Consider the following 27,489-nt stretch of genomic DNA (forward strand, 5'->3'; position numbering starts at 1 on the left):
ATTTGGGCAAGTCCACCACAAAATCCATTGAAATGTGGGTCCATGGCTTAGATGGGATAGAGAGTGGATGTAATGGGCCAACAGGAACCCCTCTAGGAGTCTTATTTCGGGCACAGATGTCACATGCCCGAACCCACTGATCCACATCCTTAGCCACCGAGGGCCACCACACCGCCCTAGATAGCAACTCCCGAGTTCTGGCAATACCCGGGTGACCTGCCGACTTCTTGGCATGGAATTCCAGGAACACTCGCTGTCTTAACCTAGGAGGCACAAACAAAAGACCTACCGGAAGGTCTGGAGGAGCCTGCTCCTGTGCTCTAAGGACTAATGATAAGAGGTCCTGGGTAATGCCCACTTTAATACATGATGGGGAAACAATGGGCAACGGCTCCTCGGTGGTCTCCTGGATTGGAGCAAAACTCAGCGAGAGCGCATCAGCCTTGATGTTTTTTGACCCAGGGCGATATGTTATCAAAAAATTAAAGCGAGCAAAAAACAAAGCCCATCGTGCCTGCCTGGCATTGAGACGCTTCGCTGACTCTAAATATGCCAGATTCTTATGGTCAGTGAGAATTGAGACCACAAACTTAGCCCCCTCGAGCCAGTGTCTCCACTCCTCGAGTGCATCCTTAATAGCCAACAATTCCCGGTTACCCACGTCATAATTCATCTCGGCAGGCGAAAATTTACGGGAAAAGTAAGCACAGGGATGAAGGCGATTATCAGACACTCCCATCTGAGAAAGCACTGCCCCAATACCCATCTCAGAGGCATCCACCTCCACCACAAAAGGACGCTCTGGATCTGGGTGTCGCAGCACCTTGGCAGAAACAAATGCCCTTTTGAGACGGGCAAAAGCCGCTTTAGCCTCACAAGACCAGTGAGCAACATCCGCCCCTTTCTTAGTGAGTGCCACCAAGGGCGCCACTATAGACGAAAATCCAGCGATAAATCGTCTATAAAAATTTGCAAAGCCCAGGAAACGCTGAAGCGCCTTCAAACTAGTGGGCTGCACCCAATCCAGGACTGCCTGTACCTTGGAACCCTCCATTTGGAAACCTTCTGGGGAGATAATATATCCTAGAAATGCGATTTGCTGAACTTCAAATTCGCACTTCTCCAGCTTCGCCCCAAGCCGGTGGTCTCTGAGTTTCTGGAGGACTAAGCGTACATGCTTCCGATGTTCCTCCAGGGAATGGGAGAAGATTAGGATGTCATCTAAGTATACAACTAAGAATCTATCCAAATATTCCCTGAGCACATCATTCATGAAATCCTGGAAGACTGCCGGGGCATTACAGAGCCCAAAAGGCATCACCAAATATTCATAATGCCCTGAGTGGGTATTAAAGGCAGTCTTCCATTCATCCCCCTCTCTTATTCGGATTAGATTGTACGCACCGCGTAGGTCAATCTTAGAAAAAATGGTGGCAGTACGAAGCTGGTCAAACAAGACCGAAATGAGAGGCAGTGGGTATGAGTTTTTAATCGTGATACGGTTCAATTCCCTGAAGTCGATGCAGGGTCGCAACGAACCGTCCTTTTTACCCACGAAGAAGAACCCCGACCCAACTGGAGACTGTGAAGGTCTGATAAATCCCTTAGCCAAGTTCTCCTGAATGTACTCTGCCATAGCCTGAGTCTCAGGACGTGACAGGGAGTACAACCTGCTCTTGGGAAGCTTAGCATTTGGCAACAAATCAATGGCACAGTCATAGGGGCGATGGGGAGGTAGTACCTCTGCAACTTTTTTGGAGAACACGTCCGCAAAATCTGCATAACACCCTGGCAATCCTGGCAAACTTAGCTGCGAGAGCCTGACTGGAAAGCTCAAGCAACTCCTGAAACAATCAGTACCCCAACTAAGAATCTCCCCAGAGACCCAGTCAAATTGAGGATTGTGGACCCTTAACCAGGGTAACCCCAACACCAATGGGGCAAAAGTACAGACAGTCACATAAAAGGACAATTTTTCAGAGTGTGTGGCTCCAATAAACAAAGAAATCTGGCTAGTGCAAGAGGTAATTTTACCTTGGGATAATGGTTCCCCGTTTAACCCACAAATCTCAATTTCCGATGCCAAGGGTACTAAGGGAACAGAGTGTTTCAGGGCGAATTGGCGGTCCATAAAAACCCCGTCGGCCCCACTGTCCACAAAGGCCTCAGTCTTGACAGTTTGACCGAGGATCTTCAAGGTCACCGGAATGATAAAAGTCTTCTTGGGAAATTCTGACTTCTGGCCTGACAGGATATTTCCCATCACCCTCAGGCCCTGAAGTTTTCCGGCTTTTCTGGGCATGATACTACCACATGACCTTTATTCCCACAGTACAAACACAACCCCTGCTGTCTCCTCCGCGTCTTCTCACGCGAGGAGAGGCGGGTAGCCCCAATCTGCATAGGCTCCTCGGAAAATTCCTCAGAGTCTGAGGTTCCCTTGGGAAGGAAGGAAATCTCAGTCTCCCTTTCAAGCCTACGCTCTCTCAGCCGTCTATCCACCCGGATGGATAACTGCATGAGCTGATCCAAGCAATCAGGCAAGGGATATTGTACCAGTTGGTCCTTTATCTGGTTAGAAAGACCTCTTCGGTACTGGTGTCTCAGGGCTGGGTCATTCCACTGGGTATCATGGGCCAACCTCCGAAACTCCGTACAGTAAACCTCAACTGGCCTTCGCCCTTGCTTAAGGATCGAAATCTGAGCCTCGGCTGAGGCCGTCTTGTCAGGGTCATCATACAACATGCCCAGTGCCGTAAAAAAAGCATCAACACTTTTAAGCGACGGACAGTCAGGCTGCAACCCATATGCCCAGACCTGTGGGTCTCCTTGTAGCAAGGAAATCACTATGCCCACCCGCTGAATCTCCGACCCAGAAGACTGAGGCCTAAGCCGGAAGTATAGCTTGCAGCTCTCCTTGAAACAAAAGAACTGCGAGCGATCTCCAGAAAAACGATCCGGGAGATTTACTTTCGGCTCCTTAACCCCTGCAGGTGCTGCTGCTGCGGGAGCTCCGCCAGCAGCCTGGGAGGTGTGCATTTTAATGGACAGATCATTAAATTGTCGAGTCAGGACCTGCACCTGATCGACCACCTGTTGCAACGTATTTTGAGGGGTATGCTCCATATTCCCACAAAATTTCAACAGGAGTATTAGGCTGCTGAATATGTTATGTACACCAGTGCCTGCAGGAAAGTACTGGTGTCAGAACTGTTATGCACAACAAATGGACTCACAGACAGACTGGGGAATATGACATAACGTACACAGAAGGTGATAGGGTAACAAAATACACACAAAGTGAACAGAGAAGCCCAGAGGCTAAGGAACTGGGTATCTCCCTTGTATTAGAAATGCTCAGATGGGAAAAGCATGTTGTGTTTTAATACATAGAGAACCCGAAATGCTCTTGCTAAGGGCAACAGCAAAACCCTAAAGGGTTACCAACGGGTGTGGCAGTAAACTCCTTGGTCAGAGATGGAATGATAGACACAAGGAGAGTCTCCACAATCCTAATTCTCACTTGCAGTGCACAGGTTCAGTTTACTGCCACTAAACTGACCCCTGACACCTAGCACAGTGAGACAGGATTAGACAGGCAAGTCTTAGAATACAGCCGCAAACTTGCTAAGTTCACAGAGTAGTAACAGAACCCCAGCAAGCTAAACGACTGACTCCAGTCTTACTGCTAGGTCTGGATTGGCAGAGTGTAATACCAAATCCCCAGGCCTATTTGCAGTAAGCAACAAACAAATACAAAGCTACACAGTACTGGCTAACTTTCAGGAACTGACTAACCAACAAAGATTCAGCAGCATCTGCTTAACCTGGAAAGAGGCCTTATAAAGCAGGTGCTGTCCACGCCCCACTCAGACCTCACAGACTGTGAGCACAAAAACCAGCACCGGATCCCCTGCCGTGCACAGAGCCTATAACCACTGCACAGCAAAAGACCCGAACCGGAGTATCAGCTGCGCTCAGGTTACTCCGCTAGTACTTGTCTCCCGGTTGCCATGACGACGTGGCAGCACAGGGCAGGAGACCCTAACATGTACAACTATGAATTTTGTGACAAATATGTATATCTAAAATGGTCGATATTAAATATCCTCTTACAACACCCCATCAGAAATATCAGATCTGTGCAATTTAATACTCACTGCTCAATTGCCTCTTAGAAATGCCTATGACACGTTGGTCTCCATCTGTACAAGGTGCAGCACGCACCTACAGTACACATTGTGTGGCACAGTCAGCCCTAAAATGGGAGACACACCCTTCTTTTACAGATGCATCCAACTCATTAATCAGGCCCACTGATCTGTTAATTCGATTTTGACAAAAATTAGACCCTAGTAGAGAATTGGGTAGAGAATTTAGACTGTAAGCTGCTACGGGACAAAATGGAGTAGGTAAATCATTAGATATACTCATTGGATAGTGCTGTATAATAAGCCACCACTATTTAAATAAACTGTAATCACAATAATAAGATAAGAAGATGAATTTGTACATTAATACATATACAGAAATCATCTGAAAACTTTGGTCTTTTGAACATCGAGTTGTAATAACAATGTAACAACTTAGCTGGTTAAATGTTCTCCAAGGCGCATCAATAAAAACAAGTAACAATTTATAAAATAGGAAAAGCAATATAATCTGTTATGAATCAAATTGTAATTTCTTATGGTTGAGGGAACATGGACTGAAGTTACCATTAACTTCACTATATCTCAAAGGAGAAAAACTTATAGCACCACTAATAATATGCAGTGTTGTTACTTTGCTTTCCTATATGCAGAGTTTGAAGCCTAAGCAGCAAGTAAGCTTATCAAGGATTATGACTTATGAGGGACCCTAAGCATATTCCGCGATAAGTGGCTGCTGGAGCCACGATAACACATGGGATCGGGAACTTATCCCGGATCCCATGCGTTACTGCGCGATCACGGGTACGTTTTCGGCCGATAAAAATGGCATCTAATTGGATACCACTGTAATGACCATCAGTCAAAAGTCGCAATAAGAGGCCATTTTTTATTGGCTTAAAACTGATCTCAGTGTTAAAAAGCCATTAATCTTTAATACTGCCCATGGGAGAAAGAACATGGACTTGACAAAAATAGCTGAGTAAAATACATGTCAATAGTATTTCAAGTTGAAAGTCAGTATGAAGTAGATAAGACTTTAACCAACATAGATAAGAGCATGGCAGTCAGTGTTAGATACAGGTGTAGTATGGTTTGCCGGCGGTCGGGGTGCCAGCGACCAGCATACCGGCGCCGGAATCCCAACCGCCGGCATACCGACAGCTGGGCCAGCGTAAATGAGCCCCTTGCGGGCTTGCTGCGCTCGCCGCACTGCGGGCACGGTGGTGCGCTACGCACGCCACGCTATCTATTCTCCCTCCAGGGGGGTCGTGGACCCCCAAGAGGGAGAAAAGATGATGGTATGCCGGTGGTCGGGATTCCGGCGCCGGCATGGTGGTCGCAGGGAGCCCGGCCGCCGGCAACCTGAAGACCACCCTTAGATACATATCAACTTCTAATGTGAACACAGCTGTAGACTTATTTGTAGTTTTGCTCTTGTATGTACTACAGTATGTACCTATTTTAAATGCAAACCAGCACACATGATAAGAACTCTTGCTTTCATATCAATGCGTGCTGCTTTTGTTAAAAGTCAGAAATATCACAATAATGTTTTAATTTAAAAAAACAACTAAAAAATCAAAATCATATATAATACTGTATAACCAACACAAGACATAAAAAAATAGTAAAACAATGATCATCGCAAACTCCCAGGGTTTAAAATAATGTGTGCAGCACTATACTACAAAGGCGATACAGAGTGGCATAAATGTATGACCACTGTGTTAAAACCTTATATTGCTTATTTCCATAAGACTCTAATTATGGTAATCATCAAATGAATTATTAAGTACACTTCTAAGAACAGCTCATGGACACAGAACTTGTTATGCCTGGCATGTAAAACCGTGTATATATGCTCTCTAATATAGGACAGTCTGGTAATAGATAATCCTATCATGTATAACTGAGAGATCAGTCATTATTAAGGCCCATACACACTAGCTGATTTTGACCTCAAAGTAGCTTACTTTTGGCATTTTAAGCTACTTTGAGCTCAAACTCGGCCAGTGTGTATGACCGGGCGATGAGCGCCCCTGCATCATCGATGGCCGTCACCGTCCGTCGGGCTTTTTGAACAGCCGAGTGAACCACTTTCTACAGTCTCCTACTGTGGAAAGTGGTTCACAGTGGCGTCACAAGGCGGGTGCGGGGGGTGCGGCCCGCACCCGGGTGTGACGCCTGGAGGAGGGTGACACCAAATGTCAGCTCCTCCGCACTGACAGGAACCAGGTGCTGCAGTGTGAAAGTCTCCTACAGCACCCGGCTCCTGTCACAGAAGAGGAGCCGACAGCGGACGGAGACTGGCTCTGGGGGAAGCCCAGCATCCCCGGAGATGCTGGGCACGCCCCCAGAGTGACGATTCCGGGATCCCCGCGAAGCCACGCCCCCTAAGTACAAGGCCACGCCCCTTTTTGCCACGATTGCGGCAGGAGATCAGGGGCGCGCACCGGGTGTCACCACACCCGGTGACGCCTCTGGTGGTTCACCCCCATGAATATCGCTGGGCACAGGGAAAATCACTCAGTGTGTATGCACTGAGCTATTTTCCTGCCAGCGATGTTCACATCATCGCTGTGCATACACGCTGGGCAAAAACGCCCAGTGTGTATGCTGCTTAACTCCCTTAGTTCAAAGAGACACAACCCCTTAAGTACTTGACCATTTTGCTGGTCTTGGTTCTAATTCGTTGTTGGGTTTTGGATTGGTATTGGCAAACCCACCCTGACTGGTTTTGGTTTTGGATCTACAGTACTGTATATATATTTTTTAAATTATAAAAACTACTAAAATTATATAACTTAGACCTTTATTTGTTCCTACAGTGATATTAACCTTAATAACATTAATTTCCAGTCATTTCCCCTCAGTTATGACTACCTCACAGCTCACAATATTGTTTTCATCCAGTTTTGGCCTAAAAGTTACACTGAGCTAACTGACTGACTAAGCTAAGCGACAGCAGTGGGCTGCACAAATACGTGTCAGTTCAGCCTTAAGCATGGTAAATCTAAGAAATAGTGGCACTGCAGTGGCAGACACGAAGGCAGTTTAATAAGCTATACGACCGCACAGAAAGTAACCAAGGATGTTTTCATTACTCAAGAACTAGAAGGAATAAAAGAAGGAAGGACTGATTTGGAAGGCAATTTAATTCTTTAAGTCTGAAAATGTTAATCAAGTGGGGCATTGGGGAGGGTAATGATTATTCAAATTTTATTTATCTCCTACATTTGCTGTAAACTGCTACAGCACTTGACTGAGGCCACACAAATTTCAATTTTACTTAATAAATCAATAATCAATCAATCAATCAATCAATCAGTTGATCATTCTGGTGTTCTGTTATGGACTTTTCTCTCCTCAGTTGCTGCAAAATAATGCTTTAAAAAAATTAAAGTACATATACAGTTTAACAAACCAAGCACTTCAGCAACAGGTGATTGGTTTGTTTCTGTCCCTACAAAACAATTTGTGGAAGGACTACCTCTGATCACTAATGAGGAGGTTGATGATGAGAGTGTTAATTACAACAGGTTGATGATGAGGATGTTAATTACAAAAAAATATAATTTTGTAAAATAAATTTTAATGAATTTGGTGTACATTATGTAACATGGAGAAGGTGCCAAGATGGTTAACATCCTTATCTCTGCTTACTTTGGCCTCACAAATGGAGTAGATACCTTCAGAAACATTGTCAGGATTTGGGTAGAAACAATCCCACACCCAAGAGGTGGCTTTTCTTGTAACTATGGATTTGTTTTTATCACGGGTAAGAAACTGCTGCCACTGGTGGCTAACTTACACAAACAACATTATCAACCTCCTCATCATCCTTAGTAGCATCAGATAGTACACAAATACCCCCTCATCCTGTTACACTTCACCATCAGCATCCTCAATTTCTATTATGTCATCATCATTATCATCACCATCTTTACTTGTATTGCTTATCCCCACATTTGCAGATGGTGCAGAAATGGTGACTTCTCTACAAGTACAGTATCAGCAATGTTAGACTCACACATGGCTAATTTGGACACCCCTAGACTCTCCTCAGGTATTTGTGAACACACAGTTTGTACTTCAGCCTTAGAGGTAAATGTAATAGGTTCTAAGTTGCCTGAAGTCCGGGATTTTGTCCAAGCATGGGCATATTTTTAAAGTGCCAATCATTTACAAGGCAAAAGCAGGCTGGTTTTCCCTTTGTAAATGATTGCAGCTTTAAAAATATGGCCATACTTGGATGAAATCTCAGACTTCCGGCAACTTGTACCCTATTACATTTACCCCTTAGTGTTTTTTGGCTACTGATTTGTCGGTTTTAAATGTGACACCTCTACCCCTTTTTCTTAACAGTGTAAAAGATTTTGATGTCAGATGCCCTCTCCTAAACTTTCTGCCCCCTGGTACACCTTTACTAGATGTTGTAGTACTGTCATGACTGGCAGTAACCACAGAACTAGTACGTGGTGGCTGTTCCTGCTCTTCTATCGACTGAGCATGAGCCATAATGCCCCAGTGCTTATATCTATGTGAACCAGTGGTGTTCACCACACATAAGTTGTACCAAAAAAACAAACAAAAAAACCCTACAGTATATTACTTTAAAGTAGTATATTGTAATTTAATACTTTAAACTACAGTATAATACTATACTATAGTATAGCTTTTTTTTTAAATGACCACTCACTACGGAGTCACACTGCTTATGTGGCATGAACGCACTGGGGTACAGCTAAGCACACAAAAGTTGTACAAAAAACAACTATAGTATACAGTAACAGTATATTTATATACTTTAACTTTCTTTTTTTTAATGACCACACAAGTCACTACGGAGTCACACTGTTTATGTGACGCAATGGGGTACAGCTGAGAATACAAAGGGTATACAAAAAAATCAACTATAGTATATAATTATTTATTCATTACCACAGTTATTTATAGAGCACACACATATTCTGCAGCACTTTACAGAGAATATTGTGGCCATTCACATCAGTCCCTCCCCCAGTGTAGTTTACAATCTATATTCCCTGTATACAAAGACAAGGTTACAGGTGCACAATTCAAACACTACCAATTTATTAATAATCAGTGCAATATAATTTTGTATTTTAAGCGAGGTTCTTTTCAAAGTTATGGCCATAAATAACGGCCTGCCCACCAACGTCCATGTGACCTCATTAATCGGACAAGTCCCTAACATACTGGCTATAAGGCCAGGGTGCAAGACACCCCAAAACCCAAGCTGCCGAGCGACCCCATGGCAACACTCTGGTGAAAAAATATATAGTGAAAAAATATATAGTGAAAAAATATATAGTGAAAAAAGTGAAGATAGGGTTAGTTAGAGAGACTGCTGAAAAACAGCAGTGGTAAAATAGTGAGAGGTAATGTGGTGAAAATAAAGTAGTGAGAGGTAAAGTAGCGAGAAGTGAAGGTGGGAAATCAGTTATATTAAAACAACACACACAATAGGGATGATAGGAAATATGAAAATAAGTGTTAACCTGTGTTACTCCAGGCCAAACAGCCACAACAGTCCAGGGGGACCCACGCCCCAGAAATCCACCCCCCATCTGACAATCTAATATACATGTGTGCAGGACTCACCTTGTTCTGCATGCAGTCTGAAAAATGTCAGGAACCTGATTAAACCCAATATATAGGACAGGAGGGCATGGGTGCTACCACCAGGGAGGGATCCTGGGGTGTACAGCGGTAATGAGGGGCGCGACCATTGGTGGACAAGTCATTATTTATGGCCATAGCTATGCAAAGAACCTCCCTCAAAATGCTAAATTTTATTGCAATGATTATTAATCAGTTGGTAGTAGAAACCGGAGTACCAGAGCCCCCGGTATTCTGGCTGTCAGGATATCATACTGATTCTGTAGGGAGACAAATAGTTCAGCTCAGCAGCACAGGACAGGAGTGGATGGACAGAAAATTCAGTGCAGGCTGGAGTGGACAGATACAACAGTTCAGACTTCAGCTCAGCAGAGCACACTTGTGGTATCAGCACTCTGCACAGACGTCAGAGGCACACAGCTCCCTCCGGCATCTGTGGTGAAGTGGCGCTGAGTCACAGCTCCTGGCACTTATAGCGAATCCAAAAGCCGCGCCAGGATGATGGTGTTTTGCCCCTTTTGGAATCCGAGCCCAGGGGGAAAACCTGAGATGGTGATCGGACTCCCTCGGAACTCTGAAGATTGGGTGTGTTTGGTTTCCGAAAAGCAAACCCGCTCATCTCTAAATTAAATTACTTTTGGAATCAATAGTCACAATATAGGATAATATCAAGCGAGGATTAGTGTCTTTCTGACCATGGTCCCTAAGCACCTGACAGTCCAGGATTAAAAATAATTTTTGATAAAGTCCTTCAGCAGACAAGTAGTCAAGATCCCATGTACTGTAATAATGTAGACTTCTTCTAATGTATTTCTCTGACAATTCTGTTTTCATCAGGGGTTTCCGATTTATTCAGAAAGTATTCATCTTGTCTCCCCGTCCCTCTCGAGCATTGCACTCCCATGCCAGTTGCACCTTACCTGGGATGTGGGGGTGATGTGAAGGGTGGCGTCCTATGCTCCTCAGTGTCACAGTCAGTAATATACGTATGTTGCACTACCTAAACATTTGTCTAGGACTCATGCCTCTCAATTCAATATATTTGCCCAATGATATCACTCTCATAGGTTCCAGAGCATGGGAATTAGGTGGATTCCTAGCTCCCGACATGTGGTTAGACAATCTGAACATTTGTTGCCAACTAGCAAAATAGTGAGTGAGCCAGTCCTCCTCAGTGCTCATTTCCAACGAAAAAAAGAGAAAAAGTAGGCGCCCGTACCTTTAAACCTTGAGGAAATCCATAATACTACATATATTAGAGGAGAGTGAGACTTCACTTAGCAGTCAGTGCTACGTGTCACGCTGGTAGCTACAGTAGTTGTGGATCTGAATTAGGATCAGAGATATCAGGAGATTTAGATTCCTTAAACAGAAGACCAGCTGGACGAATAAAAGTTATTCTCATGGGTTTTTTTATCCTTTAGACCAGAGGTTCTCAAACGCGGTCCTCAAGGCACCTCAACAGTCCAGGTTTTAAGTTTCTCCAAGGCCCAGCACAGATGGTTAAATCAAATTACCTAGTACTAATTAAGTCACCTGTGGCCAAGTGTAGATATACTTAAAACCTGGACAGTTGGGGTGCCTTGAGGACGGCGTTTGAGAACCTCTGCTTTAGACACAAGCATAAGAATAGGATTTAGGAATGAATATTGGAGCTTTGGGAAGCAGAAAACGGCAACCGTGATCCGGAACAGATGAAGGCATCTAGGCGGGTTTTGTAACTGAAGGCAGAGCGGATTGACATGTTAGGCCACAGGGTGTGGAGCTGACTGCTAAACAAAAAACGACAGTAGTGGCAGCTTCAGAGGCAAGGATTTGGCTAGAAGGTACTGACGGCAGGTTCAGATATAGAGAATAATATTCAGGAGCTGTAGTGAGGCACAGAGAATAATGCAGGAACTGCTGCGAAGCTCAGAGAACTGTGGGACACAGTATGACTGTGTGAGATGTTGCACCAGCAATCTCTGTTGCCTCAGCTTCCTGATTTATACCTACTGACCTCACAGGATTGGCTATTGAGGTCAGCTGAGCCCTCCTGCAACCGGATTGGCTCAACCAGTCACATAAGTGTCCAAGATGGCGGCGCACGGCACTCAGCACCACAGAACCATTTTGCCAGGCCCAGGACAGAGTCACCATTGGAGCTCCACAGACCTCCGCTCGCCTGCCCGCATATCGCACCCAGCGCAACAGCTGGCACCAGCGCTCAAAGGACCTCGCCAAGGGACACAGCCTGGTAAGTACCGAACCCCGTTCCTAGGCCAGACCGTGCCACTAAATGATTGACTTGTGTATGATAGCTGGTCTGAACAAACCTGCCCATCTGATATTGCTGTGTACCAACACAATGCACCCCCTGGCCCTTCTCTACATATGTCCATCTGCCCTGCGATTGCTGTGAAATTATTAGCTCTGACTTCAATCCTTGCTCTGCATATATCCATCTACCCATATTGCTGTTATCAACCTGATCTGCCTTCTGACCCCACTTTGCACACCTCCATCTGCCCCTTTGATATTGCTATGTGACCAAGCTCTGCACATCTTTATTGCAGTGGCATAGCAATAGCCCCTGTAGATCCCGCCATGACTTGGAGGTACTAGGTTGCTTGTGAGAGCTGAAGGTCTTGCTAAGCCACTGCCTGGACCTGGATATACTTGTCTGCGGTCCTGTTGCACCTGCCGCCATTGAAAATGTCCCTGCCAAAATGGCCAGAACCTCAGAGGAGACAGTTATTAAAAATGCTAAAGGAGGCGGTGGCCATTTTGGCAGGGACATTTTTAACGGGGTCATGAGCGACAGGACTGCAGATCCTCAGCGGCGGTGACCAGAGGGGAGAATCTTCTGACAACAAGCAGAACCCCTGACAACGAGCAGGACATTTTCAATGGGGGCAGGTGCGAAGGGACTGCAGAACCACGGTGGGAGTGGCCCCTGACAATGAGCAGATCTCCAGACAATGAGCAGGTACCATGGTTGCCCAGCTGAAACTTTTTGGGTAGGGTGGGACTCCTAATTTATTGCCACACATTTATTGCCTGCTTATTGCCCTACTGTGTATAACTTATTTGCCTGGCTTTTGTATAACAACTCCGTCTGACTCCTATTTGCTCTTAAGTGGCCTGGTAATCTGACCAATGTTTATTGCTATAAACTTTCCATTCAATAACTTTACATGTTTCCGATAAACTGGGTACTGATTAAGGGGCTTAATTCAGAGTTGATCGCAGCAGCAAATTTGTTAGCAGTTGGGCAAAACCATGGGGGTCATTCCGACCCGATCACTCGCTGCAGTTTATCACAGTGCAGCGATCGGGTCGGAACTGCACGTGCGCCAGCGCTGCAGTGCACCGGCGCATGCCAGCCGTCATTGCCTAGTGATCGCCTCTGAGGCAGAGGCGGTCGCTGGGCGGGCCGCAGCGGCTGCGTGACGTCACACGCAGCCGCTGCGGGCCGGGGAGCGACGAGTAGCTCCCGGCCAGCACGTTACAGCTGCGCTGGCCGGGAGCTACTCCGAAAGTGCAAAAGCATCGTCGCTGTGCGATGCTTTTGCACTTCTGCTGGGAGGGGGGGGGGGGGCGACACTGAAATGCGGGGCGGGATAGCCCTGTGCTGGGCGTCCCCCCGCATGTCTATGGACATGATCGTAGCCCTGCCAAATTTTGCAGGGCTACGATCTACTCGGAATGACCCCCCATGTACACTGCAGGGGGGGGCAGATATAACATGTGCAGAGAGAGTTAGATTTGGGTGGGGTGTGTTAAAACTGAAATCTAACTTGCGGTGTAAAAATAAAGCAGCCAGTATTTACCCTGCACGGAAACAAAATAACCCACCCAAATCTAACTCTCTCTGCAAATGTTGTATCTTCCCCCCCTGCAGTGCACATGGGCCCTCATTCCGAGTTGATCGGTCGCAAGGCGAATTTAGCAGAGTTACACACGCTAAGCCGCCGCCTACTGGGAGTGAATCTTAGCTTCTTAAAATTGCGACCGATGTATTCGCAATAATGCGATTACTAACTACTTAGCAGTTTCAGAGTAGCTCCAGACTTACTCTGCCTGTGCGATCATTTCAGTGCTTGTCGTTCCTGGTTGACGTCACAAACACACCCAGCGTTCGCCCAGGCACTCCCACCGTTTCTCCGGCCACTCCTGCGTTTTTTCCGGAAACGGTAGCGTTTTCAGCCACACGCCCCTGAAACGCCGTGTTTCCGCCCAGTAACACCCATTTCCTGTCAATCACATTACGATCGCCGGAGCGAAGAAAAAGCCGTGAGTAAAAATACTTTCTTCATAGTAAAGTTACTTGGCGCAGTCGCAGTGCGAACATTGCGCATGCGTACTAAGCGGATTTTCACTGCGATGCGATGAAAAATACCGAGCGAACAACTCGGAATGAGGGCCATGGTTTTGTCCATCTACTAACAAATTTGCTGCTATAATCAACTCTGATTTACCCCCAATAGACTGATTGCTTGCTACTAGCCTATGACAGACTTTGAATTACAGGTGAGCAGCATTTGTAACAAGACACATGTCACTGTGGCTGTTCACTTTATATTGCCATATTCTGAAAAGTGTCCTTGCAATAGGATTTCTACTGACTTAATAGGCAGCAAACAATAATAGTCTGGGCACTCAGGCTAGGAGTGTGTTATTTGGTTTTAATATTGTAGCCAAGGGTCACCTTAAAAATGAAATTAAAGAGCGGCAGCCGATAGCTTCACATGTAAGAAAATGCTGGCTGCTGTTATTTCATGACAGCAGGGGAGCATTAAATACACTTCTTGAGTAACATTATGTCACTCATTTAGAGTTTTAGGTGGTACTTATTCATGGTTGCCATAGGCAATTGTCACTAACTGGCCCTGGAGACTCCTGCCAGTAATTTGCTGCTGGGATATTCCTGTAACAGTTCATACATAAATATATAGCCACAGACTTCATTTTCTAAATATCTATTGTTTGTCAACCTAAAATTGGCAACTTGGGATAATTATATTTTTGAGTTTTTCAGTCAATGTGTTTTTAATGCATGAAAAATGGATAATAATTGTAAGAAATTAGTTATCAAGGCACTGTTTCTGTCACCGAGTCATGATTGTAGATGTGTAACAACAAAATCAGGACGACACTTGCAGCATCAATGTAATACAGGCACCAAGTGGAAGTAACAGGAGACAAACAGGAAGTGAGTCACCTCAGCATGACATCATCTCCCATGATGCACAGCATGCATTTGCATCCCCCCTTTCAAACTGGAAGGATGCAGAACATAGATGAAACAAATGCAACAATGTGACAATGTTAGGCGTGAACAAAAGAAAAGACATGGGTGGTCATTCCGAGTTGTTCGCTCGTTGCCAATTTTCGCTATGCTGCGATTTGTTGCTAAATGGGCATGCGCATGGTACACAGATCGCATGTGCCAAGTTTTTTAACACAAAACTTAGTAGATTTGTTGGTGTTCGTGCAACGCTTTTCAGTCGCACGGCTGATCGGTAAATGATTGACAGGAAAGGGGCGTTTCTGGGAGGTAACTGAGCGTTTTCCGGGAGTGTGCTAAAAAATGCAGGCATGTCAGGGAAAAACGTGGGAGTGTCTGGAGAAACGGGGGGGGGGGGGGGGGTGGCTGGCCGAACGCAGGGCGTGTTTGTGACGTCAAACCAGGAACTAAGCGGACTGAGCTGATTGCAATCTAGGAGTAGGTCTGGAGCTACTCAGAAACTGCAAATAATTATTTAGTAGCAATTCTGCTAATCTTTCGTTTGCTATTCTGCTAAGCTAAGATACACTCCCAGAGGGCGGCGGCCTAACGTTTGCAATGCTGCTAAAAGCAGCTAGCGAGCGAACAACTCGGAATGAGGGCCATTATACAATAAAGTCTTCAAACTTTGGGTTGGGTTTGGACACACGGCCCGATCTGGTAATGGTACACTGGGAACCTATAGGCATGTCCGCTGTGACACCAGAGGGCTCTATTACTTCAGAAGTAGTCTCTGAGGAAGGACTGTCCATGCAATGCGAATCATCACTGACATTGATTGCAGCTGTGGTAGAAACTGATGAGTCAGGCTGTGTAGAGCTTTCTTCAAATACACTTAACAGATGGCGGCGGTTGCGTTCATAGAGGGCATTATCAGACTGTACCACGTAGCTATTGGGATGACCTGCAGGATGCTGAACCACTGCCATTCTGTCAAATCCTTGCTCGGTTTGCATGCGGACAGGCTGGCCTGGAGACAGTGGTGGCAGTCATAAGAGGCTTTGGCAGGCATTCTGCACTTGCTGATGTTCTCCCATACCTGTGGCTCTACTCTGGGTTGCAGGAGCTGCTTTGCCATTGGGATGCCTGTGTGGGTGCGCCGTGCTAATAGGCACTGTGCAGGAGATGAAAGTCCATCTCGGGGCGTGTTTCTCAAGTGCCAAGTATATGTCCGATCCATCTCATGCACACTTCTACATTAGGTGCTTTGCAGAGCGTACTGCACGCTCTGCCAATCCATTTGACTGTGGGTAGTGTGGACTACTAGTGATGTGCTGGAAGTCCCATGTATTCGCAAAGTCCTTGAACTCTCTACTCTTGAATTGCATGGCATTATCAGTGATCAGCTGCTGTGGGGTGCCATGTGCTGCAAAGTGTCTCTACAGCTTTGCAATGACCATATGACTTGTGGTGCTGGGCAAGTAGTTTATCTCGAACCATCCTGAATAGGATTCAACTAGTACCAGGTACTCCTCCCACCTCCATTCGAATAAATCAGCCGCAAGTATGGACCATGGAAGATCAGGAATGTCATGGAGCAGCATGGGCTCCTGTGGCAGGTGTGGACGCAAGGCATTGCATGGTGCACAAAATGAGACAGCACGGTCAATGTCACCGTACATGGAGGGCCAGAGCATGGTTTCACGGGCCCTACGCTTGGTAGCCGCCAGGCCAGCATGGCCCTGGTGCATCTGCTGGGTGTAGAACTTCTGAAGGGCAGCTGGAATCACTAAGAGATGACCCCGCAGGATGACACCATCAGACACGGTGAGCTCATCTCTCATACAGTAGAAGGAGCGAAGGCAGTGCGGCAGTTCCTTGGAAGAGGATGGCCAGCCATTGAGAATCACAGCAGAGAGATGCTGCCAAAGATCATCCGCAAGTGTAGCAGCATGCAGATCTTCCAGCCACTTGGTAGGGAGCACCTCCACAGCCATGACCTCATAGTCATCCTCAGCAGCGTTCATGTCAGTAGTAGAAAGGGAGGCGCAAGACAGAGCATCAACAACGTATATTTATTTGCTTCGCTTATATATGACATCCAGGTTGTACCGCTGCAGCTTGAGCATCATGCCCTGAATACCGGAAGAAGCAGGGTGGATGGGCTTCTTCAGTATGGTGATAAAGGCTGATGGTTGGTTTCCACCGTGAGAGGACGGCCATAGATGAAGTCATAGAAACGGTTGTAGGCGAACACCAGTGCCAACATTTCTTTCTCAATTTGTGCATACTTGGTTTCAGTGTCAGTGAGGGCCTGGGAAGCAAAAGCCACCCATCTGCGGTGTTGGAAGCACATGGCCCCTAGACCACTCTGTGAAGCATCGGCAGAGAGGACTACCGGATCATGCGTGTTGAAGTATTGCAGGACCGGTGGAGTTGTCAGCATGGTCTTCAATTGATCGACAGCAGCTATGTGTGCGTCCAGCCAGCACCATTCTGAGTCCTGGTGGAGTAGTTGCCGCAAAGATGCCGTGGTTTCAGTGTATTGCGGAACAAATTTAGACAGGTAGTTGGTCATCCCCAGGATGCGCTGCAGTGTCTGTTGGTCAGCCGGAAGCGGCATTTGCTGGATAGCTGTGATTTTATTCGGGTCCGGTTTGACGCCTTGACTAGTGAGCACATGGCCCACGTACGCCACTTCTGTAACTCTAAACTTGCATTTGTCTGGGTTGAGCTTGAGGTTCAAAGCACGGGCCCGTTCAAGTACCTGGTGTAGCCGCTGGTCATGTTCTTCCTTGGTGCGGCCCCATAACAGGATGTCATCGACGATGATTTCACAGGGATAGCCTGCAAACAGTTGCTCCATGCAACGCTGGAAGACCTCACTGCCCATAGTGATTCCATAGGGCATGTAAAGGAAGACATACCACCCTATTGGGGTCATGAAAGCGGTGAGCAGGGACGAAGCTCTGTCCAAAGGGAGTTGCCAGAATCCACACTTTGCATCCAGGGTACTGAAAACTGTGGCACCTGGCAAGTCAGCAATCACTTGCTCGATGGTGCGGAGAGAGTGATATGGATGCAGCAGTGCTTTGTTCAAGTGCACTGGATCAATACAAAGACGTACAGTTCCATCCTTTTTTGATGTGGCTACCATGGCGGACACCCACTGTGTTGCTTCCTCTATGGGGGCAATGACACACAATTGAGTCATTCTGTGGATCTATTTAATGATTTTGTCTTTCATTGCGATAGGAACTCTCTGGGGGGCACAGACAGTAGGGACAATAGAGTCATCCAGCCTCATATGGTACACATCAGGAAGCTTGCCAAGTGTACTGCAATCAAACAAATCCTGAAAGTCTTTTATCTCTGGGACGGTCATCTGTATTGCGTGTACTGTACCTCAGGCCCCAATTTGAGAAGGCCTAGCTTCATACTGTCAGGGAGGCCTAGCAGTGGTTTAACCTTTTGATCCACAATGTGGAATAGCAAATCAGCACAGGTAAACTATAGCTTTGTGGTACCCAGTGTGGTGATGATCTGGCCACCATAAGCTATCAAGGTGATCTTGTCTTGTGGGTTTATCTGGGCAGTTGGATCTTTTTCACGTAGTTGTTTGTAGGATATGACATTGCACTTGTCTCCTGAGTCTATTTTGACTATGGCCACCTTGTTTGTATGCTTTGTTCTCAGTTTGATAAATATTTTGCCCTTCTCATCCAAGTGGTCTACACTATCACAAACTGTCATGCGAACTGATTCACACCCTGGCTCCGTTTCAACCTGGTTAATCCGACGGGGTGAGCGGCTATAGCGTGACTCAGACTGTCGCATTATGGAAGTTTGATCTTTTGAGCAACAGCAGCTTGCAAAATGATTCGATTTACCACATGCATTACATCGTTTATCATATGCGGGACAGCTTTGTTTGTCAGGAGGTTGCTGTGCCGTGCAGCTCCCACACATGGAGGATCGGCGCGGAACGGCCGCCATGACACAAACATCAGCGTCCTTTCTTAGTTCCCTTGTGCCCTTTTCAGACTGCTAATTTAACATACAGATATTAATGGCAGTTTCTAATGTGAGGCCCTTTTCCCGCAGCAGCTGTGCACGTACCTTGTCGCTGTGTATGCCCCATACAATTCTGTCACGGATGAGCGCCTCTGTGAGGATACCAAAATTGCACTTCTTTGCCAGCAGCTTTAGCGTGAAGACATAGGACTGTATAGTGTCATCACCCTTTTGGTTTGTGCTGTTGAAAACATGCCTGTCCATAATTACATTCTTTACTGGCATGCAGATTTCTTCAAACTTTGCAATTAGGATGTCAGGATCCTCTCTGTCTTCTCCGTCAGCGTATACAAAAGCATCTGATTTGTCCACAGCATCGGTGCCTGCGAGGTTCAGCAGTGTGTTTGCCTTATTTTGATTTGTCTAAAAGGCCTGCTATGGAGTATACGTGACATTCCCTTTTAAACCTCAGCCAGTTGTCAGCCACGTTTTCATCAAATATCAGCGGATCTATTCTCCTCAGACCTTGTGCCATGGCACCCCAGTTCTGACACCATGTAGATGTGTAACAATAAAATCAGGACGACACTTGCAGCATCAATGTAATACAGGTCTTTACTCAGCATGAGCCATAAACCAAGTGGAAGCAATAGGAGACAAACAGGAAGTGAGTCACCTCAGCATGACATCATTTCCCATGATGCACAGCATGCATTTACAATGATGTTTTACATAAAACCTATGATTTAGTCTTTATCAGTTTAGGGATTTTATTTTATGCATTAAGTATTATGAAGTGTGTATAAACATATTAATAATGAGGGATCACATGTGTCTGCTGTAGCTCCTTTGTCCCTTCTACATAGCCGTGGAGACTTGTCAATGAGTGATGGACAGGACCACTAACCAATGAGGTTGCATGTCTCATCTTGATACTTAATTCTGATGTAGACATTTTCTAGCTGGTATTCTCTGCTAACACAACTACAGCATTCCTACAGGAAATTACACAGCCCTGATGCCCTGGCTCTGTGGGGATCTCTTCATTAGTGTAGGTCAAGACAGGACCTGGGAGACAGTTCAACAGCAGCCTTATTATATCCAAGTGACAGAACATCAAACATATCAAGACTAAAAGTATTGGTGAGGGTGAAGGATGGGAGTATAGAGTGGAGACTATATGTAATATAAATAGCACAGAGTGAGCCAGCACACTATACTCCTGTTTTGTATTGAAGGGGAGATGTAGCAAACTTTGGATAGAGATAAAGTGGAAAGCGATAAAGTACCAACCAATCAGCTGCTAACTGCCATATCACAGGCCGTGTTTGGAAAAGAACAATTAGGAGCTAATTGGTTGGTATTTTAACCCCATTCTTACATATGGCAATCTCTTACCCTGCCATAATTAGCCTTTCACTTATTTCTGGAAAGTAGGATAAACCTTTTCCTAAATTGGATCTCATGAGATCCGTGGTGCTGAAAATAACCCTACTATTTATTTCCCTTCAATCCAGTGTATCCAGTCCTTTGCAATTTTTACCTTGAGGGCAACTGTACTCTGGTAGGCTATACTTCCTCATTTCAATTTCTCCTGTCATGAATGACATTGGAAATCATCCTTTCCCTGCAGTAATTGTTTTATATTTTACGCACTGTTATAGCTTCAGATTCTTAATAAATCAGTATCATTAATACATTGTGAAATATCCCAATGTCATCTACATTGCTTGTAAAATGTAAAATGTCAGATCTTTACTACCAATCTTAAAATGCCTCTTTCCAACATCAAAAGTAATCATTGTTCTCATGAATCAACTGGAAAAGAAGGCAGCAATGGTTTAGTAAATGTTTAAAATGTACAGTATCATTTTTCCTCTGTTTGATAATCAGGGCTGGCAACTGAAATCTTGGGGTACCATACACTGATATTTTTGCCCTCACCCCCCACCCCCTCCTTGACCCTTATGGTGGAATGCAAACTGGAAGCGCTGCTATGCCCATTACTGGAGCACTATCAAATATACACACATACAGTAGATACATATACACATATAAGAAGGGGGCGCAAGTAGCGCTAACAACCAGTTGCTAAACCTATTATTATTATTATTATTATTATTATTATTATTATTATTGTTTTTTGTGCTGCACCCTTCTGACATTGGTAAAATAAGCACCTTAATGGTAGGCTGCTCTCCCTCTTTTTTAAGCATTCTTGGCACAGTATAGCACTGTAGCACTTTTTTGCACCTGCTTGCACGTTTATTGCACTTTTATGCACTTTAGCACAGAGACACTTTTTTCTGAGCTGTGCACTTTTTACTGATAGACTGCCTTCCGTCCCATATCTACGCAAATTATCTCGCTAAACATCCGGAAGGACATAAGAGGAGGAGTGGAGTGAGGAGGAAGATGGAGATGTAAAGATACCTTTACAAGCATAGTCATTCATATCTGGTACGCATATTGGGCATTTATTTGAGGACACTGTGTTGAGCCACTTATTAGAAAAAACACTGAAGGCGCGGCCGATTTACCCTTGATCAATACATGTACACATATATAGAAATATATATACTGTACACACACACATATATGCACACATATATCTATATACACACACATATACATACATATATAGGGATGCTGTTATGTGGCCGGCGCACAGGATCTCGGTGGTCAGCATACCGATGCCGGGATACGATAGACTGACAATGGCGCTAGCCACAATACTGGCTAACAGGGACTATTCCCACTCGTGGTTGTCCATGACACCTATAGAGTGGGAATAGAACCAGTGGTGAGCGCAGCGACCGCCGGTATCCTGTGCACGGCCACGTGACCCCAACCCTGTATATACACACATATACACACATATAAAAACATACATATAAACACGCACATATACATACCATACATACATATATTTACACATATAATGTAACCCAGGCACAGGCTGTCACAATTGTGTGGGAGGGTGCTAGGACCCAGGAGGGACTCACCAACCGTCTCCACGGCCAGGCGGTGGGGCTCTTGGCGGTTGCTGCAATCTGTAAATGCTGCTTGCCACTGTCACATGCTTGTGCTCGGTGCTGGCAGGAGACTGTGCTGGCTCAGGATGCTCCTCAACGGTAAAAGTAAGGGAAGGGCCAATGCAGCGTCAATGCAATGATGTCACAACTGCTGCATGCACCATTAGGGAGTAAGTGACAGGGTAAGGAGGGGGAGTTTTGTCCAGCCGGACCCTTAAATACCTAAATTGGCGGTGGATGGGCAATCTGTTAATCTGTTTAAAATGTACAAATATGAGCTGCAGCTTAGTATTAGGTGTCCCTGATTCCCAGCTGGGCCCCTGTGACCCTCCTGGCCTGGTACGGGTGTCCCATTAGACCCCCCCTGTCGCCGGGCCTGTTGATAATATAAAATGATATAACAATGGGGGTAATTCCAAGTTGATCGCAGCAGGAATTTTGTTAGCAGTTGGGCAAAACCATGGCCCTCATTCCGAGTTGTTCGCTCGCTAGCTGCTTTTAGCAGCATTGCACACGCTAGGCCGCCGCCCTCTGGAAGTGTATCTTAGCTTAGCAGAATAGCGAACGAAAGATTAGCAGAATTGCGATTAAATAATTCTTAGCAGTTTCTGAGTAGTTCGAGACTTACTCCTACACTGCGATCAGCTCAGCCCGTTTCGTTCCTGGTTTGACATCACAAACACGCCCTGCGTTCGGCCACCCACTCCCCCGTTTCTCCAGACACTCCCGCGTTTTTTCCTGGCACGCCTGCGTTTTTCCGCACACTCCCAGAAAATGGTCAGTTTCCACCCAGAAACACCCACTTCCTGTCAATCACACTCCGATCACTTCAACGATGAAAATTCTTCGTTCAGCCGTGAGTAAATCTACTAAGTTTTGTGCTAAAATACTTAGCGCATGCGCGCTGCGTACCATGCGCATGCGCATTTTTGCCTTAATCGCTCCATTGCGAAAATCAGCAACGAGCGAACAACTCGGAATGACCCCCCATGTGCACTGCAGGGGATATAACATGTGCAGAGAGAGTTAGATTTGGGTGTGGTGTGTTCAATCTGCAATCTAAATTGCAGTGTAAAAATAAAGCAGCCAGTATTTACCCTGCACAGTAACAAAATAACACACCCAAATCTAACTCTCTCTGCACATGTTATATCTGCCTCCCCTGCAGTGCACATGGTTTTGCCCAACTGCTAACAAAGTTCCTGCTGCGATCAACTCAGAATTACCCCCAATGTCAGATAAATAAAAGTCTGATAAGAGCCTGTCCTGGTGATCAGTATATTAAAGTGATGACATATGCAATGACTTGACTTTGTGTTCACCCTCCCCCCACCACAATGCTACTGCGTGTGTGCTGACATACATCAGCACTTGTGCAAAGGAGCCTTTGGATCCCACTCCCAAAACAATTGTGTTAAATAGCCCTTAGGCTACAATGGTTGAAGAGGGGTTTAGCTGTTGGGGCCAAGCACTTGGTACATTTCACGAGGGCAGCTTCTGCAATAGAAAATGGAGTGATGGCAGCAGCTAGTGTAGATCAGGCTTTTTCAACCAGTGTGCCGTGGCACACTAGTGTGGCGCGACCAGTTGCAAGGTGTGCCACGGAGCCAGAGCAGGTTCCTGCACCTTCAGAGTGAACTGTTGGCCCAGGCTCTTCTTAGAGGATCAGTCATGCTCCGGCCATGACCTATGCCTTGGTGACGCGGCGGTGTGATATCATAGGTCACGGCCGCCGCGTCTCACCACTCAGCCAGCCCACCTGCCTGCATACACATCTTCCAGTTCCCGCTTGCATCCACAGCTTTCCTTGCCCACCCACATCCACACCTGCCCAACCGCCCGCTGCTCAGTATTCGCAGAACTCCACTATGAACATCCCCTGCCACTGAGGGACAGGGAGGAGGACAGCTGATAATAATATTTGTTATTTTATTTCTCCTGTGGGGAACAATAGGATTTATGTGGGGAGAATAAGGATTTATGGGGGGAACAATGTGAATAATTCATGTGGGAAGCAATAGGATTTATGTAGTGAGCAACATGATTTGGAGCAATGTGATTGTTTTTTCTGTGTAGGCCAATGTATGTGTGGATTTGTTTTTACTGTGAGGGCCAATGTGTGTTTGTTTTTTTCCTGTGGGTGAACTGATAGTGTGCCTTGGCAATTTTAAAATATTGTTTGGTGTGCCGCAAGTAAAAAAAGGTTGAAAATCACTGGTGTAGATATTTGCTGCAGTCCCCCCTTCTTACATATTGTAGATGCGTCTGGTTAGCAGGGGGATATCCCGCAAAATAGCTTTGATAAATATACCACTTAACATATTAGGCTCAATTTATAAGTGGTTTATGATGTGCTTTTCAAAGACAAATAAAAGGACAAAGAGGGCGATGAAAGGTTAAATAAACCTATGGGGTACAGCAGTGCCAGATTAAGATCCTGATAGGCCTGGAGCTGAAATTTATGAAGGGCCTATTGTGCGCTGGCACAGGGGGTGTGACCAGCATGGCGGGGGTGTGACTACTGATATAGGTGTGTGGTCTGTGCCGTGGGGTGTGGCTAGCACCACGGAGGGCATAGCTAGCCACCTACATTCAATTTACAAATTCCCTATATATACTACTTTACGGATGTACTCTCTCTCAAATAAATATATATATATATATATATATATATATATATTTATATATACACACACACACACACACACACACACACACGTATATACTGGCAAACAAGTATATTACATGATCAACGTTTCAGGGCATCCGCACCATCATTAGGACCACAATGCATTGTATGTGGTTCTGACGACAGTGCGTACGTCCCGAAAGACTGATTGTGGAATATACTTATTTGCCTGTTTATTGGAAAGATACTGATGTAGCCAGCCTTGTCCATATTGCGGGTGAAATTTGATGCGCCTAACTGCAACTATTCGCACCCAGCGCTGAGTTAATGTATTCTCTATGGCCACGCACATGCATATGCACACGTACAGCCATTCACGGGCACACATGATGTGACTACTTTGTGGCTACATCTGTATGTCTTATTATAATTACGCACTGGGGCAAGCTGCCATTGATATTGTGAGTGCTGGCATTCTCCTGGATGAATATGAACATATATATACTGCTTTGACTGGGCTGTATTTTGGAGTCTGGGTGCTGTAGTGGCGAGGTGGCAGCTTTTTGATGTCAGGGCCGGCCCCAGGTCAGCTAGCACCATGTTAACCCGCTAGGGTTAGGCTACGCGGGTTGGGTTTAGAATGCGGGGAGGGGGGTTAGGGTTAGGCACCCCCGGGGAGGGTTAAGGTTAGGCTGCAGGGGAGGGAGGCATAGGGGGGTTAGGGATTAGGGTTAGGTACCTTTTCCCAAAGGTGTCGGGATTCCCAGCGCCGGGATGCAGCAGTCGGTATTTTAACTGCCAGCATCCCGAGCGCCGGGATATCAGATGTATTCCCACTACTCCACTGTATAGCAATACCACTATTCCTCCAAGATATCATTAATATACACACACCAAAACTTAAATACACCCATCCCTCAAAATGATCCACCCTGCAGATAGTGTTTAAACACATCAACCCTCAGGTAACATTAATACACACCCATCCCACATAATAAATACACCCCACATCCCTCAAATCATATTAATAAACACCCACCCCATATAATACATTCCAACCCTCTTCACATTTATATACTCCTACACCACATAATAATGCACCCCACATAATACACCCCACAGATAACATTTATACACACCCTACCCCCACACAATAATACACCCCACAGATATCATTTACACACACCCCACCCCCACACAATAATACACCCCACAGATATAATTTACACACACCCCACCCCCACACAATAATACACCCCACAGATATAATTTACACACACCCCACCCCCACACAATAATACACCCCACAGATATCATTTACACACACCCCACCCCCACACAATAATACACCCCACAGATATCATTTACACACACCCCACACCCACACAATAATACACCCCACATATATCATTTACACACACCCCACCCCCACACAATAATACACCCCACAGATATCATTTACACACACCCCACCAAGTAATACACCCCACAGATATAATTTACACACACCCCACCCAATAATACACCCCACAGATATTATTTACACACACCCCACCCAATAATACACCCCACAGATATCATTTACACACACCCCACCCCCACACAATAATACACCCCACAGATATCATTTACACACACCCCACCCCCACACAATAATACACCCCACAGATATCATACCACACCCCAAAATAATATACCCCCTACATAAAAAACACACAACACAGGATAACTTTTTTACACTTCTATAACTTTAATAAACCACTACCCCACCCACAGATTGCTTTTATACACCCTCAACCCACTGCAGTTACGTACTGTACATACCACAATTCTTGACCAAGTCTGTCTTTAGCTTGGAGCCTCTTCTGAGTGTGCAGCTGCAGCACAGGAAGGGAAGCCTCCTCACAGCACGTCACTGGTGGCTGCCGGCCCGGGGGAGGGACCAGCAACCAGGAAGCACACACAGTTCCAGTGAGACTGGCAGGGGGCTGGTATTTGTGGGAGTGACAGCTGTGTGATCAGTCCCTGCAGCTGCTTTTAACAGGGCGGAGGAGGGATTCAGCAGCGCAGCGCACTAGTTCTTATTGCAGCACAGTTCCCCCTATGAGATAGCGCCCACGCGGCTGCTCAGCTGGAGCAGCCCTCGAGCTGGCCCTGAACATGCTTTCACATCACCAGGCATGGAGGAAGCGCTGCCGAGACACATTGTATATGCAGGGCATGGAAGGCAAGTAAAGCCTTATACGGTCTCTGTCAGCGGCACCTTTTGATCCACCAGCAACGCGGCCACGAGAAGGGGGCCTAGGGTGTTGAGGGCGGAGTGGGCAATGCCTACCTAGGAGGCTGCTGTAGAAGGAAATTTTATTTCCTGTCTACTGCAGAACAATGCTGTGGGCCTATTTTAGAGGGTGGGCCTGGAGCTGCAGCTCCATCAGCCCCATTGTTAATCCGGCCCTGGGGTACAGCATTTGTTGCATGAACCATTCTGCACTTAGTAAATCACCATACAAATTAGACATATTAATTTATACGGGTTTGGTATGGAATAGCGACAGGATGCATGTGGTATTTTACACCTCACTTGCCCCCTACCCTAACACTAACCCTTGGGGGGTGGTGACTGGGGCTAATCTCTGGGAAGGGGGTGGGGCTAGGACTAACCCTTGGGTGCCCTAATCTCAACCCCGATACTCATCTTCCGCATCCCGGGGCCAGTGTTCTGGATCCGGTCTCCCGACTGGTGTTAGGATTCTGGCATCAGTCACATGACCGCTGGCATCCAGACTGCTGGGATGCCGAAATCAT

This window comes from Pseudophryne corroboree, chromosome 4 (genome assembly GCF_028390025.1).
Source record: "Pseudophryne corroboree isolate aPseCor3 chromosome 4, aPseCor3.hap2, whole genome shotgun sequence".
In the NCBI taxonomy this organism is placed as follows: Eukaryota; Metazoa; Chordata; class Amphibia; order Anura; family Myobatrachidae; genus Pseudophryne; species Pseudophryne corroboree.